Genomic DNA, 16,417 nt, shown 5'->3' on the forward strand with positions numbered 1-16,417 from the left:
AATGGTGGTACAGACGATGATGGTGGTTCTAACAGTTAGTAAATTCTGAGTATTGGTACACCACGTAAAGACAAATAAAATATAAACAATAAATGACCAACAAGAAATATATAATATCTACAAGTGTCTAATATTTGGATAAAAGTCCGTTGACTGATCCCAAAAAAATCCCCAAAAAATCCTAATGTGCTAAAAAAGAATCCGATAAAATCTGTAAATCCATCCTAAAATAAATCCTGAAATGAATCCAAAAAAATGGCAAACCACAAATATGTGTCTTCAAAATCAGTGTGAATAGAATAGTCAATATTAAAATAGTCAATGATAAAATGATAAATATCCAAAGTTCAACAAAACAGTGAGCAATTGATCCCTGCGAGTGTTCTGTGCTGAAAAAATCGTAGTAAAAAAGGATATACAATAAATCGTGCTTCCAAAAATGATGTAAGGTGCTACCAAAAAAGAGAGGTGGTAGTTAAAAACTGGTGTAAAATAAATAAAGTGTGTATAAAGACAAATTTAGTGCCGGTGACTCAATAATATATTATCCAAAAAAAAAAGTTGAAGAATTCCTGAACCTGTAAAAGAACGAAAAAAAACAATGGTGCAATAAAGTTTTTACACTTTGCAAATGATAGGAAATAAGCTTACCAGTATGTCTGGGTCTACGCGTTTCGGCCTGTACCAAGGCCTTTCTCAAGACTATACTGTATATGGATAAACTGGAAGCTTATAAAGGGTGTGAGATGTTGTGATTGGTCATCAATTTGGCACCAAAATCTTATGGAAAACCTCTTCCTGTTAGTCCCAGTGAGTCATGGGTAATGGTTCTTGTTTGTTATAAAAAATATTTCAAATATATTTCTTAACCCTAGTGATAGATATGTATTTGTATCATCTGGTGTGATCGTTGTTTTTAATAAAATATTGTTCATATAAGCTATTGTACATATTTTTACTCATGCAATGTTTTTGTCGTCATTGATAGCTATTACTTCCGGTTTCGGCATTTGTGCTTCCTGTTGATGTTTCGTGTTTCGTTTCCGGTATCGGAAATGACGTCTTTTGCGTCACTTCCGGTTTCGGATTGTCAACAGTTTCTATTTGTTTATATACCAATTTTTCGGGTGTTTGTAATAAGGATTGTTGTGGGGGCTTATTTTTACTTTATGTTGGTCCTCAAGAGTTTCAACAGGGTAAATTATTGATAAGCTCAAGATGTTAACCATAATAAGATATTTTTAAACTAATATCGTTAGTCTGAACATTTTTCGATAGGTTATTATTCCTAAATGTCATCTCTTCTGGTTGTTTTAAATTCAATATATAACCTTTAGTATCAATATGTCTTTAATATTCTTGGGCACAGAATGATTTGTTAGATTCAGAGGAAGATTTTTCAAATATCCGATGTTAGTGTCATGGAGAGGCTCAAAGGGAGTATGTGAGGGATATGTAAGCTTACAATTCCTATGTACTATATTTATTGTCTGTAGTGGACTAAGAGTCATTTGCCAAGTGTCTGGACTCGACTGTTTCAGTATTATATATTATATAATATGCTTACATATTCTTAGTTGTGGAGAAACCTTATAGCGGTTTTGGGTAGTATAAACTCAATCCTTTCTGGTAAATCAAAATAGCATTGGTACACGGATATAGTGTGTATTTGGGCTAATTTTTGAAGTCTAGTTTTGTGTGCAATGTCCATGTTAAAAATAACAGATAAAAAGTGGTAGATAAAATAGTGAAGTCTTAAAAATATATACTGTATATGTATTCTTTGACCATGTCACAGACTATTGTGGTCACTTTATAAAGTACTGGTACTGGTAGGGTCAGGCCAGCCATCTCACCGGCAGATTACAGACTGTGTCACTAACTCACTATATACAGTACTGGTGAGTTACACAGTGTCATTATATACAGTAATAGAAGGTCAGACCATCTCACAGACTGTGGGACCTCCTTTTGCAGACATGTAATGTGATTCACATTTTTTTTTCTGTGTTAAAGGACCATGATACCCAAATGTTGAAACACTTGAAAGTGATGCAGCATAGCTGTAAAAAGTTGAACATCTCTATGTAAAAAAGAAAGATATTTTAACTCAAAAGTTCCTTAGTAGCCACATCCCATTGTAAATGACTTCTAAGCAGCTAATCAGTATGAGCTGAGGAAATTGTGAGGCAAAATATCTTCCTTTTTTACATAGAGAAGCTCAGGTGATATTTTCCTGTCAGCTTTTTACAGTTATACTGCATTAGTTTCAAGTGATTTAGCATATGAGTATTATGTCCCTTTAATTCTTAAAAAAATATATGTATCAAATTCACCTTTTTGGGGGGTGGGGGTGTCCCTTCTTAGATTCTTGCACCTGGGCCCTGTGGTTTCTAGTTACGCCTCTGGATAGCGGTATTACGCTAGTGTCTCTATGACACTGCCCGCATGCTGAATACTTGGCACAAGTGTAGCTGTATCCTAGCTCAAACTTTGTTCTATATTATCAGAATCAAGGAGTTAATATAACAGGGTGTGAAGCAGTGTACTAGTATTCATTAAACTAGGCGTGTTTGATAGGTAGTTGCACAAACAGAAAATAGCGGTATTGCGCTAGTGTCTCTAAGACACTGCCCGCATCCTGGATTATTAGTACAAATGTTGCTATATCCTAGCCCAAACTTAGTTTAGTGTTTCCAGAATCTGGAGGTTAATATAACAGAGTATGGAGCAATATCCTAGTATTCATTAGCATTGGTGTGTTAATGGGTAATTATACAAGCAGTCGGAATTAAATGGCGGTATTACACTAGTGTCTCTAAGACACTGCCTGCATACTGAATAATTTACCCAAACATTGCTATATCTCTGCCCAAACAGCCAATAGGATTTCAGTAGCTCTCATCCTATTGGTTGCTTTTAATTTGAAGAATCAAATCAGCCAATAGGAATGCAAGGGATGCCATATTTAATCACGTACCTTAAATTCACTATTCAGTGTACAGCGATCGTATGAAGTGGATCATCTACGCTCCATGGTTCCTCGGTCGCCGGTCTTCAGTTCCGCGGTCCTGGATAAAGATAGAAGAGGTCGCTGCTTGGAAGAAGACTTCACTGCCAGACTTCAGGAACCATGAGTACCTATCTGGGGGTTAGAGTTAGGCTTTATTTTTACATTTTTTTTTATTTTTTAGATTAGGGATTTGGGCGCTGAAAGAGAGCTGAATGCCCTTTTAAGGGCAATGCCCATAGGGGTAATGGGTAGTTTAGGATTTTTTAGTGTTAGTTTTTTTATTTTGGGGTTGGGGGTTTTACTGTTAGAGGGGGGACTTAGTATTTTTTAAAGTAAAAGAGCTGTTTAACTTAGGGCAATGCCCTACAAAAGGCTCTTTTAAGGGCTATTGGTAGTTTAGTATTAAATTAGGGGGTGTTTTTATTTTGGGGGGGCTTTTTTATTTTCATACAGAATTAGGTTTAATTTTTATATTTTTGATAATTTTGTTTATTATTTTATGTAATGTTCGACTTTTTTATTTTATGTAATTTTAGCTTAATTTAAACTTAGTTTTTTTTATTTTTTAAGTAATGTTAGCTTTTTTTTAAAATTGTAATTTAGGATTATTTTAATTTATGTAATGGGGTTAATTTAGGGGGTGTCAGGTTAGGGGGCTTAGTGATTAGTTATTTGCGTTGTGGGGTTTAGCGGTTTAGGTGTTATAGATTTATTAGGTTAATTGCGATGTGGGTTAATGGCGGATTAGGGGTTAATAGTTTAAATAGATAGTTTGCATTGTGGGGGCATGGTGGATTAGGGGTTAATATATTTATTAGATAGTTTGCATTGTGGGGGCATGGAAGATTAGGGGGTTAATAGATTTAATAGATAGTTTGCGTTCTGGGGCATGGCGGTTTAGATGTTAATACATTTATTCTAAGTTGCACGGGCATTGGAAACTGGGTATTATTTAAAGATTAGCGGCTTCCTATATTTTATATGGGACGCGATAATATTTTCGGCAGCCGGAGTCCGGTTGCCGAAATTGGGTTATAACGGGCCATTGGAAGCAGTTAACAAACAATATTGTTTCTGACAGCATATTTATCAGTTTGCGATAGCACCCAAACAGAATTATGGCTCAATGAAAATGAGCCCTTAGTTGGGCATTTAGGACAAAGTCTAAGTTTCTGAATGGATATAGTATGTGGGTTTGTTGACTCAAAGGTAAGCTAAGTAGTAGGAGTTCTCATTTTGTCGTAAATACTCTGATTCGCTGTGCTGTATCCCCTTCTGTGTCTGCTTGTTCTAATGACATTTGTTTTACCAAGGCTGATTTTAGTTGGGCTAAGGTAGATCTAGATCTCTTTAACCAGTGTGTCGGGAAGATCTTTCTAGCTTGGAGGACAACATTGAGAAGAAATATGAAGCTCTTTTTGGATGTTGTTGTGATGTCTAGGAATATGAGTTTTTCTGGTGTGATTTCAATCTTCTATTCTAGAGAGATAGCATGTATCCAGTGTTTCGTCATGTTCCAAAATTTGCTTAAGCCTGGACATTGTATCAGCATGTGTAGAATGTCCAGTTTTTGGTGTGAGCACTTAATACATAATCCAGATGCATCTGGTTTCCACTTGTGAAAGACCTGAGGTGTGATATATGCATTGTGTAGAATGCTTCTGTGTGATTCTCGCAAAGTAACTGCTAATGTTGCTCTTCTACAGGCGCCTAGGCTTTTTGTTAGTTGCTGTTCAGTTATTTCATCTGATAGGATGTTGGACCATTTTGCTTTCAGTTGTTGTATGATTGAATTGTTTGACTGGGTCTGTAGGCATCTGTTTGTATGAGAAATGGATGTTACCCCTGCTTTAGCTAGTGAGATAAGTTTATAGACGTCGTTTGTGAGATCTGGCATATTGCCAGATTCTAGAAGTGTTCTGATGTAGTGTTTTGTCTGGAGATAGGCAAATTGATGTGTGTTGGGTAGGTCATATTGTATTTGTAAGTCCCTGAAAATATGTATTGTTTAGCCATCTTGTAATATAAATTGGGAAACTGTTGTCACCCCTGCCTCTCTCCCCTGCTGGAATGGTTTAGTTGTATAGCCTGCCTGAAAGTCGGGATTCCCCTGTAAGGGAAGGTGAATTGTGTGATTGTGTGAAATATTTAATCTTTTACATATTTTTCACCAGACCTTGAGTGGGGTATACAAGAGGGGAAAGTCCTTTACTATTGTTTTGGCCTGTAGAGGTGTTATATGTGGAAGCATGGCAAGGAACCAGGGCTTAACTGCTCCTTCCTCTAAGTTCTGGTTTGTAAACTGATTTTTATTCAGGAGCCAATATATCACATATTTGGCTAAAGCTGCCCAATTGTAGTGCTCCAAATTTGGGAGGCTAGGCCTCCTTTTGCTGTTTAGCATGTCATTTTAGAGAAGCTAATCTATGCTTTTTCTTGTTCAAAATACATTTTAATATCAGACTATTTAAGGCTGTGAGTTGTTTCTTGTGTAGTATCTCGGGGAGCATTTGGAAGGTGTAAAGCAATTTAGGAAATAGTATCATTTTGATTAGGCCCACCATGCTTGACATGGGGAGTGGAAGATTATTACAGGCCACTATGTTTCTTTTCAGTTCTGCTAGTAAACCACGATAATTCTGACTATACCTCTAGATAATGTGATTCCTAAGTATTTAAAGGTGGATGTTATCAGTTAAACTGTAATGGTTGGGAGGGACTAAGGTTATTGAGCCACAACAGCTCAGATTTCTCCTTATTGATTTGATATCCCGAGACTAGACTAAACTCTGTGATGATCTGCATCAATGTAGGGAGATTTGTTCTTGGGCATTGCATATGTAAGATCATATAGTTCGAGAAGAGGGAAAGATGGACTGTTTGCCTCCCAATTTTAAGGCCCTCTGTTTCACACCACACTCTATGTGCCAGAGGCTCAACAGCAAGGTCAAAGAGGAGTGGAGACAGGGGGCACCCCTGTCTGGTACCTCTCTGGAGTGTAAATGGGGTTGATGGAGTTCCATTAATTACTATGGCCGCTAGAATAGATACTCTGGATGGCATGGAGAAATGAACCTCATATACCAAATTTGTTAAAAAAAAAAAAAAAAAGAGTTATGAATAGGTGGTCCCAAATTATTTTGTCAAATGCCTTTTTGGCATCTACAAGTAAAAGGCATGCTTCTTTGGTTGGGGTAGGTTTGGTTGGTTTAGAAAGATTCTAATAGTGGGTTAGGATAAACTGTAATCTTCTCATGTTTGCTTTTGAGGATCTCCCCTTTACAAACCCAGCCTGGTCCTTGTGGACCAGCTGAGGTAAAAAGATTGCTAGCCTATTTGCTAGGATTTTGGTCAGTAATTAAGAGTTTAGGAGGGATATTGGTCTATAGGTAATAGTGGGTCCTAATCTGGTTTGGACAATAATATTACATTAGCTTCTGAAAATCTGTGGGATAGTGATACCTGACCTTCTAGTATGTTGTTGTATAGTTTGGTTAAGGGACCTATAATCTCTTGTTTGAGAAGTTTGTAAAATTCACTTGGAAGGCCATCCTGTCCTGGTGTTTTGCCTAAGGGGAGTGAGCCAATGGCTCCCTGAACCCCCAGTTCTGAAATTGGGGCATTCAAACTTTGTAGTTGGTCTGCGTCTAACTGTGGAAGGGTTATATTTTGCCATAATTTTTCCTTAGCCTCTGCTTCTATTTCTTGAGCAGAGTATAATTTTGTGTAGTATTGAGTAAAAATGTTGTGAATGTCTTTTTCATTTCTATGTATTTTATCGTTTTAATTTCTGAGATGGTATTAGGTTTCCTTTCTATGTTTATTAAGTATTGCTAGTAATTTGCCTGTAAAATTACCGTATTGATAATATTTGACATTTTGACATTTGAATTAGGTAGTTGTCCCTGAGGGATTTGGTTTCTTTTTATTTGTTCCTAGTTAGCTGTGTGGGGTTGCGTAATAATCTATTCCTCGTATTCAGGAGTTGTTTTAAGAGTAATTTGTCTTTGTGTTTCCTTTTGGAGTTCGTACATAAAATGTTACTACTCCTCTAAGGACTGCTTTCGAAGTCTCCCAATAGAGTAAGGATTTTTCCTAGTGTTGTGAATTTGTGTTCTTGAATGCTAACCATTCTCCAACCATTTGTTTGTGTAGATTAGGATCATGGCACAGGTATGTCAGGAAGGTCCATTTATGGTGTTTTTTTTTATTGTAGTAGATGTGTCCATAGTCAGGGAGATGGGTGCTTAGTCTGATATAGTTACAGGGTCAATTTTGACTTCTAGGACTTTTGGGCATAGTGTAGCTGACACTAAAAATAGATCAATACGTGACAAGGTGTTTCCAGAAGGAGGCATACACTTATAGTCCCTAGCTTTGGGATTCCTCTCCCTCCAGATATCTCTCATCACCAGGGCCCTGCTAAAGGATTTAAGAATTAGGGTTTCTTTTTTGGATCCCTCCCAATTTTTGATTGGTTTTGTGGTCTTTTCAGGATTGTGAAATCTATTGGCAGGGGTATGGGGTGCTATGTTGAAATCCCCTCCAACTATCATAGGTAGGTCTGAAAATTGTGTTAACTGGGACTGGAGGTGTGTCCATAACTCTTTTTTTGTGTGTTTGTGGTCCGTATACTCCACAAAGTATGAGTTTGCTTCCCTCAACTTGAATCATGAAAAGAAATGCAACCCCTCTAACTCTCATAGCCTCATAGTAAGTGAAGATAACCTCTCCTACCCAACTCTGTTTTACCTTTTGGTGTTCTAGAACTGTGAGGTGTGTCTCCTCAAGGATTGCAATGTCTACTCTTTTGGTTTGTAGAAATTTCAGTATAGCCCTCCTTTTAATCGGGGATGTGATCCCTCCCACATTCCAGGTTATGGTTTTCATTGTGTATGGGTCTGAACTGCTTATGGCCCTAGATTAACTGGTGATGTATAAGTGACAGTAGGTGGTGTTCTTATTTTTACTTAAAGTGCTGTTGTAGTGCAAAAGTACTTACACAGTGAATGATGGTACGTCTCTTCGATCAGGAGTGGTGCCCTGCATTTGCTTAATATGATAAGTCTGCTGTGATGAGGGAATAACAAGAACACAGTATTAGATACAACCACAAATAAATAAATACATGAACAGGTCAGTAACTTTGGAACAATTAGAACAAAATCTCGACAATATGCCCCCCCTCCCTTTTATTCAAGGATATATAGAACTGTTAGCATCTGGGTCTCAAACTGTGGACTTCTCAGTTCAATGTATAACGTTTCAGATTATGTCTTCTTGTTGTTCCTCCATCAGGCTGCTCTGGTAGCCTTTCAGCCTCTAGGAACAGTTGCATTCTTTTTGGGGAATCAAAGAATCAACTTTGGGCCCTCTGTTGTCTGTAGTCTCAAATGTGTCGGGTAAACTAGGGCAGCCGTCCTGACGAACACCAGAAGCTGCTTGCAGTATGGCGAGAATTCTATCCTCTTAAGTGCAACATCAGCTGAATAGTCCTGGAAGATGTAAATTTTCCTGCTCTCAAATTCCAGATTTGAAGATTTCCTGTATGCCTAAAGGATAGCAATTTAACTATGACTTGGTGAGGAGCTTGGTTTTTGTCCCCTTGTCTGCCTGGGTTGCCCACTCTGTGGGCCCTTTCCACTGTGCATGGGATGATATTAGGCTGTAATCCTTGTAGGGTGGGAAAGGTGCTTTCCGCGAACTCCACTTATTGTGTGCTAGGAAAAGTTTCTGGTAGGCCTACTATATGGAGATTGCTCTACCGCAACTTATTCTCCAAGTCGTCAAGTTTTGCAAGTAGGTATTTATTTTGTTGTTGCAGATTGGAGACATTGGTCGATATGTCTTTTTGCCTAATTTCACCATCTGTGACTTTTATTTCCACCTGAGTGAGGCGGGCTGAGAAGGTTTTGAAATCTGCAGTCAGAGAGTCCATCCCTGTCTGCAGCTGTTCAATTTTTGGTAGTAATACTGCTGAAAGCTGCAAGACAATTGGGTGGGTGTCTGAAACCTGTAGATCAGGCTGTTCTGTCGAGTAAGTGGGTTGCGGCTGTGTATCAGCCTGATGGCCCATTTTTTGTATCTCCTTGCTTGGTCTGTTGACCATATTGTTTGTGGTCTTAGAGTAGGAGCTATAATATTCTTGCATACAGACACTTTTTTTTTGTGGGGATGACTTCCTTGCTACCTGCACTTTTAAGTCCGGTTTTTCCTGCAGATGGCGTGAGAGGTTTGAGACAATCTCTCAGTGAAACTTCCTTAGGGCTCGCCCTTAGGCCCCAAATTCCTGATGTATTGACTGGTTAAGGGAATGGTTTTATTGTGTTTTACTGGCTTGAATATCTATCCCAACACAGGATTCAACTTGTTCCGATGCCTGCAACTCAATTGCAAGCGTTAATAATGCGGTGGGAAGGAAAGGGAAATAGACAAGGGCAATGTATGCCATCAAGTTGCCGGTTAGTAAATTAGCAGAACGTTCCTTTGGCATGTTAAGGATCTGTTTCTGATACCCCAATGATGTTCCCAAGTGCTAGATTTATACAGGGCCTAGCCGTGTCTCTGTGGGACCAGAATAGGATTTGCTGGGGATGTGCTCACTTTGGCTTTGGTGTGATTTACCTTTTATGGTATGCTGCTTGTGAGCTGTCTATTCAGGCTGTTTGTGTTTGTAGTTAGGAGCCTCCTGCTCCAGGCCGCACCCCGTCTGGTGCACAATGTCTCTCTGTCAGTCTATTCCGGTGGTGGAGCAGATTGTGATGCTCTCGGCTGATGCCTGGTCCAGCAGGGAGTTGTGTCCTGCAAGAATACTCGGCTAGAGTGAGTAATTGAGAATTTTTAGGGTAGTAGATGCAAGCGTGATGCAGGAGCTCTGCAAAGCTGCTGCCATTCACAAGACCCGCCCACCGGAAGTCATCACTTTTAGTTTTAACTTGTAATACAAGCAAAAAACCCGACGCGTGCAAATATCTGTGATAAACCCCTTTCCACTTATAATCTGGCCCTTTATGAGAAACAACGATTATGCTTTCTACTTTGTACTTATAAGTGATAATTTCTGTGTGTTTTTTTGTGTGCATCCAGTGCACTTAAATGCAAATTTTATTGTGTACTTTTGTAATGTATGCATCTCCTCCTCATATGAAAATGCAGTATACGCTCTTAGCAAGATACCCTTTTTTCAGGGTAAAAAGTGGCTTTAGATCATTCCACCAGGGAAATAGAAGTTTTAGCGACTATTCTTTAATAATCTCGCCAGCCCAGAGACCATTAAATCAATTGGGCCCTTAGTTATCAATCCAATGCAAGTAACTATAATAGTGCTGCTATGATGACAATATATAGCATCCTGATCAACCTTGAAGAGATATTTTAAACTCAAAATGTTACGTTATTTAAAAAGTTTAAAGGGACATGAAGTGGCAAATACATTTATAAACATATTATTGAGGTTATTTCTTGCCTTCCTGTAGTCATGGGTGCTGCCATGTTGAAATCCAGCTTTCACTACATTTCAGGGCTGATGTGTTTGCAGTAATTCTCCTTCAGATATCTGCAGTGTAACTTAGGTTACCCATAATTAGACTAGAGGCTAGCAACACACTTGCAATATTATCTTATTGGTTCTGCATCCTGTCTCTTACGGACACACAGACCAATCAGATAATGCAAAAATGGCTGAAGGCAGATACGCTCCAGAGTGCTCTGTTCTGATCAGAGCCTCGGGCGCTGCAACTGCCTCAGGGAACCTAACCATGGGTCCCATCTCCCACTACTGTCCTTTTACCCGTTATGTTTCGCCGGAAACAGAAGTTCTAAAGAAGTTATGAAGCAGTGGTCTAAATACCGCTGCTCCTTAACTTGTCCGTCTGCTCTGAGGCGGCGGACAGAAATCAACCCAATCGAATACAATCAAGTTAATTGACACCCCCTGCTAGCGGCAGATTGGCCGCGAATCTGCAGGGGGCGGCATTGCACCAGCAGTTCACAAGAACTGCTGGTGCAATGATAAATGATAAATGCATTTATCAATGTGCAGAGGCCATGATACGTTACTTCGTATAATGTCCGCTCAAACATTTGTAATATGTGCTCCAACAGAAAGATACTAACCGTGCAGTTTTTTGCTTTATTGCAGCAATCCAACACCTAAATCCCCTCATCAAAATAAAAGTATTCCAGATTAAAACATTCACCTTGATAACAAGTTTTGCGCTATAGAGGGTGCGAAACGAACGCAACAAAAGTTGTGTTATTTCCCCCTCCATAGCGCTGCAATTACAAGTTTTTAAAAAGCCGCCTTGTGCGTGCGATATGGTTGCAATGAGCTCCATACCGCACAAAATACAAGAGCTGCTTTGACGTGCTCGTGCACGCTTTCCCCATAGACATCAATAGGGAGAGAGTGTTAGAAAAAAACCTAACACCTGCGATCGCGGAATGAAAAGCTCCGTAATGCAACCCCATTGATTTCTATGGGGAAAAAAGTTATGTTTAAACCTAACACCCTAACATAAACCCCAAGTCTTAACACCCCTAATCTGTTGCCCCGACATCGCCGACACCTACATAATGTTATTAACCCCTAATCTGCCACTCCCGATATTGCCATCACCAAAATAAATTTATTAACGCCTATTCCGCCTCTCCCCGACATCGCCACCACTAAATAAAGTTATTAACCCCTAAACCGCTGGCCCCCCACATCACTGCCACTAATTAAACCTATTAACCCCTAAACTGCCGGCCCCCCCATCGCAACAACCTAAATTAAACTATATTAACCCCTAAACCTAACCCTAAACCTAACCGTAACCCTAACCCTAAACCTAAACCTAACACCCCCTAACTTTAACATAATTAAAATAGACCTAAATAAAAGTTACAATTATTAACTAAATAATACATATTTAAAACTAAATACAAACTTACCTGTGAAATAAAAATGAAACCTAAGCTAGTTACAATATAACTGATAGTTATAATGTAGCTATCTTACGGCTAGATTACGACTTTTGTGGTAAGAGGGGTGCGGTGTTAACTGCATGTTATTGTCACCGCTCACTTTCCTACAGCGCTGGTATTACAGGTTTTCATAAACCCAGCGTTATTAGGCAAGAAGTGAGCGTAGAGCAAAATTGAGCTCCATACCGCACTCCAATACCAGCGCTGCTGAAAGCTGCGGTGAGATGGTTTTACGTGCTCGTGTACAATTTCCCCATAGACATCAATGGGGAGAGCCAGCTGAAAAAAAGTCTAACACCTGCAATAAAGCAGCGTAAAGTTCCTTAACGCAGCCCCATTGATTCCTATGGGGAAACTAAATTTATGTTTACACCTAACACCCTAACATGAACCACGAGTCCAAACACCCCTAATCTTACACTTATTAACCCCTAATCTGCCGCCCCCGACATCGCCGACACCTACATTATATTTATTAACCCCTAATCTGCCGCTCCGGACATCGCCAACAACTACATTATACTTATGAACCCCTAATCTGCTGCCCCCAACATCGCCGACACCTACATTATATTTATTAACCCCTAATCTGCTGCCCCCAACATCGCTGACACCTACATAATGTTATTAACCCCTAATCTGCCACCCCCAACATCGCCGCCACTATAATAACCATATTAACCCCTAAACCGCCGTACTCCTGCATCGCAAACACTAGTTAAATATTATTAATCCCTAATCTGCCACCCCTAACATCACCGCCACCATTTATTAACCTCTAATCTGCCGCCCCCAATGTCGCCGTCACTATACTAAATTTATTAACCCCTAAACCTAAGTCTAACCATAACCCTAACACCCCCTAACTTTAATATAATTAAAATAAATCTAAATAAAACCTACTATCATTACCTAAATAATTCCTATTTAAAATTAAATACTTACCTGTAAAATAAACCCTAAGATAGCTACAATATAACTAATAGTTACATTGTAGCTAGCTTAGGGTTTATTTTTATTTTACAGGCAAGTTTGTATTTATTTTAACTAGGTAGAATTGTTACTAAATAGTTATTAACTATTTACTAACTACCTAGCTAAAATAAATACAAATTTACCTGTAAAATAAAACCTAACCTGTCTTACACTAACACCTAACCTTACAATACAATTAAATAAATTATATTAATTAAATTCAATTACCTAAATTACAAACAAAAAAACAAACACTAAATTACACAAAATAAAAAAAGAAATGATCAAATATTTAAACTAATTACACCTAATTTAATAGCCCTATCAAAATAAAAAAAGCCCCCCCCCCAAAATAAAAAAAACCCTAGCCTAAACTAAACTACCAATAGCCCTTAAAAGGGCCTTTTGCAGGGCATTGCCCCAAAGAAATTAGCTCTTTTACCTGTAAAAAAAAATAATACAAACAACCCCCCAACAGTAAAACCCACCACCAACACAACCCCCCAAATAAAATCCTAAATAAAAAAATCTAAGCTCCCCATTGCCCTGAAAAGGGCATTTGTATGGGCATTGTCCTTAAAAGGGTATTTAGCTCTTTTTCAGCCCAAAAGCCCTAATTGAAAAATAAAACCCACCCAATAAACCCTTAAAAAAACCTAACACTAATCACCGAAGATCCACTTACAGTTTTTGAAAACCAGACATCCATCCTCAACGAAGCCAGGAGAAGTCTTCATCCAAGCCGGCAGAAGTGGTCCTCCAGACGGGCAGAAGTCTTCATGCAGACAGCATCTTCTATCTTCATCCATCCGGCGTGGAGCGGCTCCATTTTCAAGACATCTGGCGCGGAGCATCCTCTTCTTCCGACGACAAACGACGAATGAAGGTTCCTTTAAATTATGTCATCCAATATGGTGTCCCTTTAATTCCAATTGGCTGATAGAACATCAGCCAATCGAAATTAAAGGTGAAAAAATCCTATTGGCTGATTGCATCAGCCAATAGGATTGAAGCTCAATGCTATTGGCTGATTGCATCAGCCAATAGGATTTTTTCACCTTTAATTCTGATTGGCTGATAGAATTCTATTAGCAAATTGTAATTAAAGGGACGGCATCTTGGATGACATCATTTAAAGCAACCTTCATTCGTCGTTAGTCGTCGGAAGAAGAGGATGCTCCACGCCGGATGTCTTGAAGATGGAGCTGCTCCGCGCCGGATGGATGAAGATAGAAGATGCCGTCTGGATGAAGACTTCTGTTGTCTGGAGGACCACTTCTGCAGGCTTGGATGAAGACTTCTCCCGGCATTGCCCTAAAGAAATCAGCTCTTTTTCTAAAAAAAGAAAAACAAAAACCCCCTAATAGTATACAACACCCCACCCCCCAAACCCACAAAATAAAAATAAAGTTAAACCTAATCTACCTATTGCCATGAAAAGGGCATTTGTATGGGCATCTTTTGCTGCCCATTAAAAATAAAAAAATGGTTATTTTAAAAAAAAACACCCCAAAAAGAAAAAAAAATATATCACAAAATAACAAACGAATTATCCAAAATAATAACAATTATTCCTATTCTAGTACCCATTTTTTTTAAAAACACCCCAAGATAAAAGAAACCTAATCTATAATAAATTACCAATAGTCCTAAAAATGGCCTTTTGTAGGGCATTGCCCTAGAGTAATCAGCTCTTTTGCTACAAAATAAAAACAAACAGCCCCTAACATTACAAACTCCCACCCCCCCAAAACCCACAAAATTATAAAACCTAACTAAAAAAAACTAATCTACCCATTGCCCTGAAAAGGGCATTTGTATGGGCATTTCCCTTAAAAGGGCATTCAGCTCTTTTTCTTGCCTTTAAAAGGGCATTCAGCTCTTTTAAGACGAGCCCAAACCCTAATCTAGAAAAAAAAACACCCCAAAAAACCTCAAGAAAAACCTAACACTAACCCCTCTTTAGGTACTCACAGTTGCTGAAATCCGACTTAAACAATCTTCATCCCAGCGGCCCCATCTTCATGCAGGCGGTTCCATCTTCATCCAGTCCAGGTGGAGGCGCAAGTCCAGGCGAAGGTCCAAGGCGGAAGTCCAGGTGGAGGTCCTCTTCATGCGGTCCAGGAGGAGGTCCAGGTGAAGGTCCAAGGTGGAGGTCCATCGATCCGACGTGGAGGTCCTCTTCATGCGATCGTCTGCTGCACACTGAGAATTCAAATGCAAGGTACCCCTTTTATACTGGGGGTACCATTGCATTCCTAATGGCTGAAAAATTTAAATCAGCCAATAGGAATTAGAGCTGCTAAAATCCTATTGGCTGTTCAAATAATTTTTAAGCAGCTCTCATTCCTATTGGCTGATTCGAATCAGCCAATATGAATGAGAGCTGCTTAAATCCTATTGGCAGATTTGAACAGCCAATAGGATTTTAGCAGCTCTAATTCCTATTTTCTGATTTAAATTTTTCATCCAATAGGAATGCATTGGTACCCCCAGTATAAAAGGGGTACCTTGCATTTGAATCCTCAGTGTGCAGCAGACGATCGCATGAAGAGGACCTCCACGTCGGATCGATGGACCTCCACCTTGGACCTTCACCTGGACCTCCTCCTGGACCTCCGCCTTGTACATTCACCTGGACCTCCACCTCCGCGCATCAACCACTCCACCTCCGCAGGGATGAAGAAGATGCTGGTCCCTCAATGGATGAAGATGGAGCAGCCTGGATGAAGATCATTCAAGCTGGACTTCAGCAACTGTGAGTACCAAAAGAGGGGTTAGTGTTAGGTTTTTTTAAGTTTTTTTGGGAGGTTTTTTTTTAGATTAGGGTTTGGGCTTGTCTTAAAAGACCTGAATGCCCTTTTAAGGGCAATGCAAAAGAGCTGAATGCCCTTTTAAGGGCAATGCCCATACAAATGCCCTTTTCAGGGCAATGGTTAGATTAGGTTTTTGTTAGAGTTAGGATTTTTATTTTGGGGGGTTGGTTGGGTGGTGGGTTTTAATGTTGGGGGGGTCTTTGTATTTTTTTACACGGAAAAGAGCTGATTTCTTTAGGGCAATGCCCTACAAAAGGCCATTTTAAGGGCTATTGGTAGATTATTGTAGGCTAGGGTTTTTTTTATTTTGGGGGGGGGGGGGGCTTTTTATTTTGATATGGTTATTAGATGTAATTGTTTTTATTTTGGATAATTTTCTTGTTATTTTTGTAATTTAGTATTTTTTTATTTTGTGTAATTTAGTATTTTGTATTTTTTGTAGCTGTAGATTTAATTTTTTAGTAGTGATAGGTTTTTAATGAGTAATTTAATTTATTTAATTATTTATTTTAATTTTAGTATAATAGTTATGTTAGTTTAATTTATAGTTTAAACTTAGTTTTTTTAATTTCACAGTTAAGTTTTTATTTATTTTAAGATAGGGATATTGTAATTTTAATTTAAAGTTAGGGGGTTGTTAGGTTTA

At 38.8% G+C, this 16,417-nt stretch overlaps 1 long non-coding RNA gene across 1 annotated transcript; it reads right to left on the reverse strand.

The window, feature by feature from the left end:
• Positions 1 to 230: 230 nt before the first annotated feature.
• LOC128636509 (uncharacterized) lies at positions 231 to 8,052 on the reverse strand. The gene is made up of 3 exons (XR_008398702.1): positions 8,016 to 8,052; positions 2,981 to 3,145; positions 231 to 578 (listed from the first exon to the last, which is right to left on the reverse strand). It is a non-coding gene; the product is annotated as an uncharacterized LOC128636509 (long non-coding RNA).
• Positions 8,053 to 16,417: the final 8,365 nt, after the last annotated feature.

Source organism: Bombina bombina, chromosome 1 (genome assembly GCF_027579735.1).
Source record: "Bombina bombina isolate aBomBom1 chromosome 1, aBomBom1.pri, whole genome shotgun sequence".
In the NCBI taxonomy this organism is placed as follows: Eukaryota; Metazoa; Chordata; class Amphibia; order Anura; family Bombinatoridae; genus Bombina; species Bombina bombina.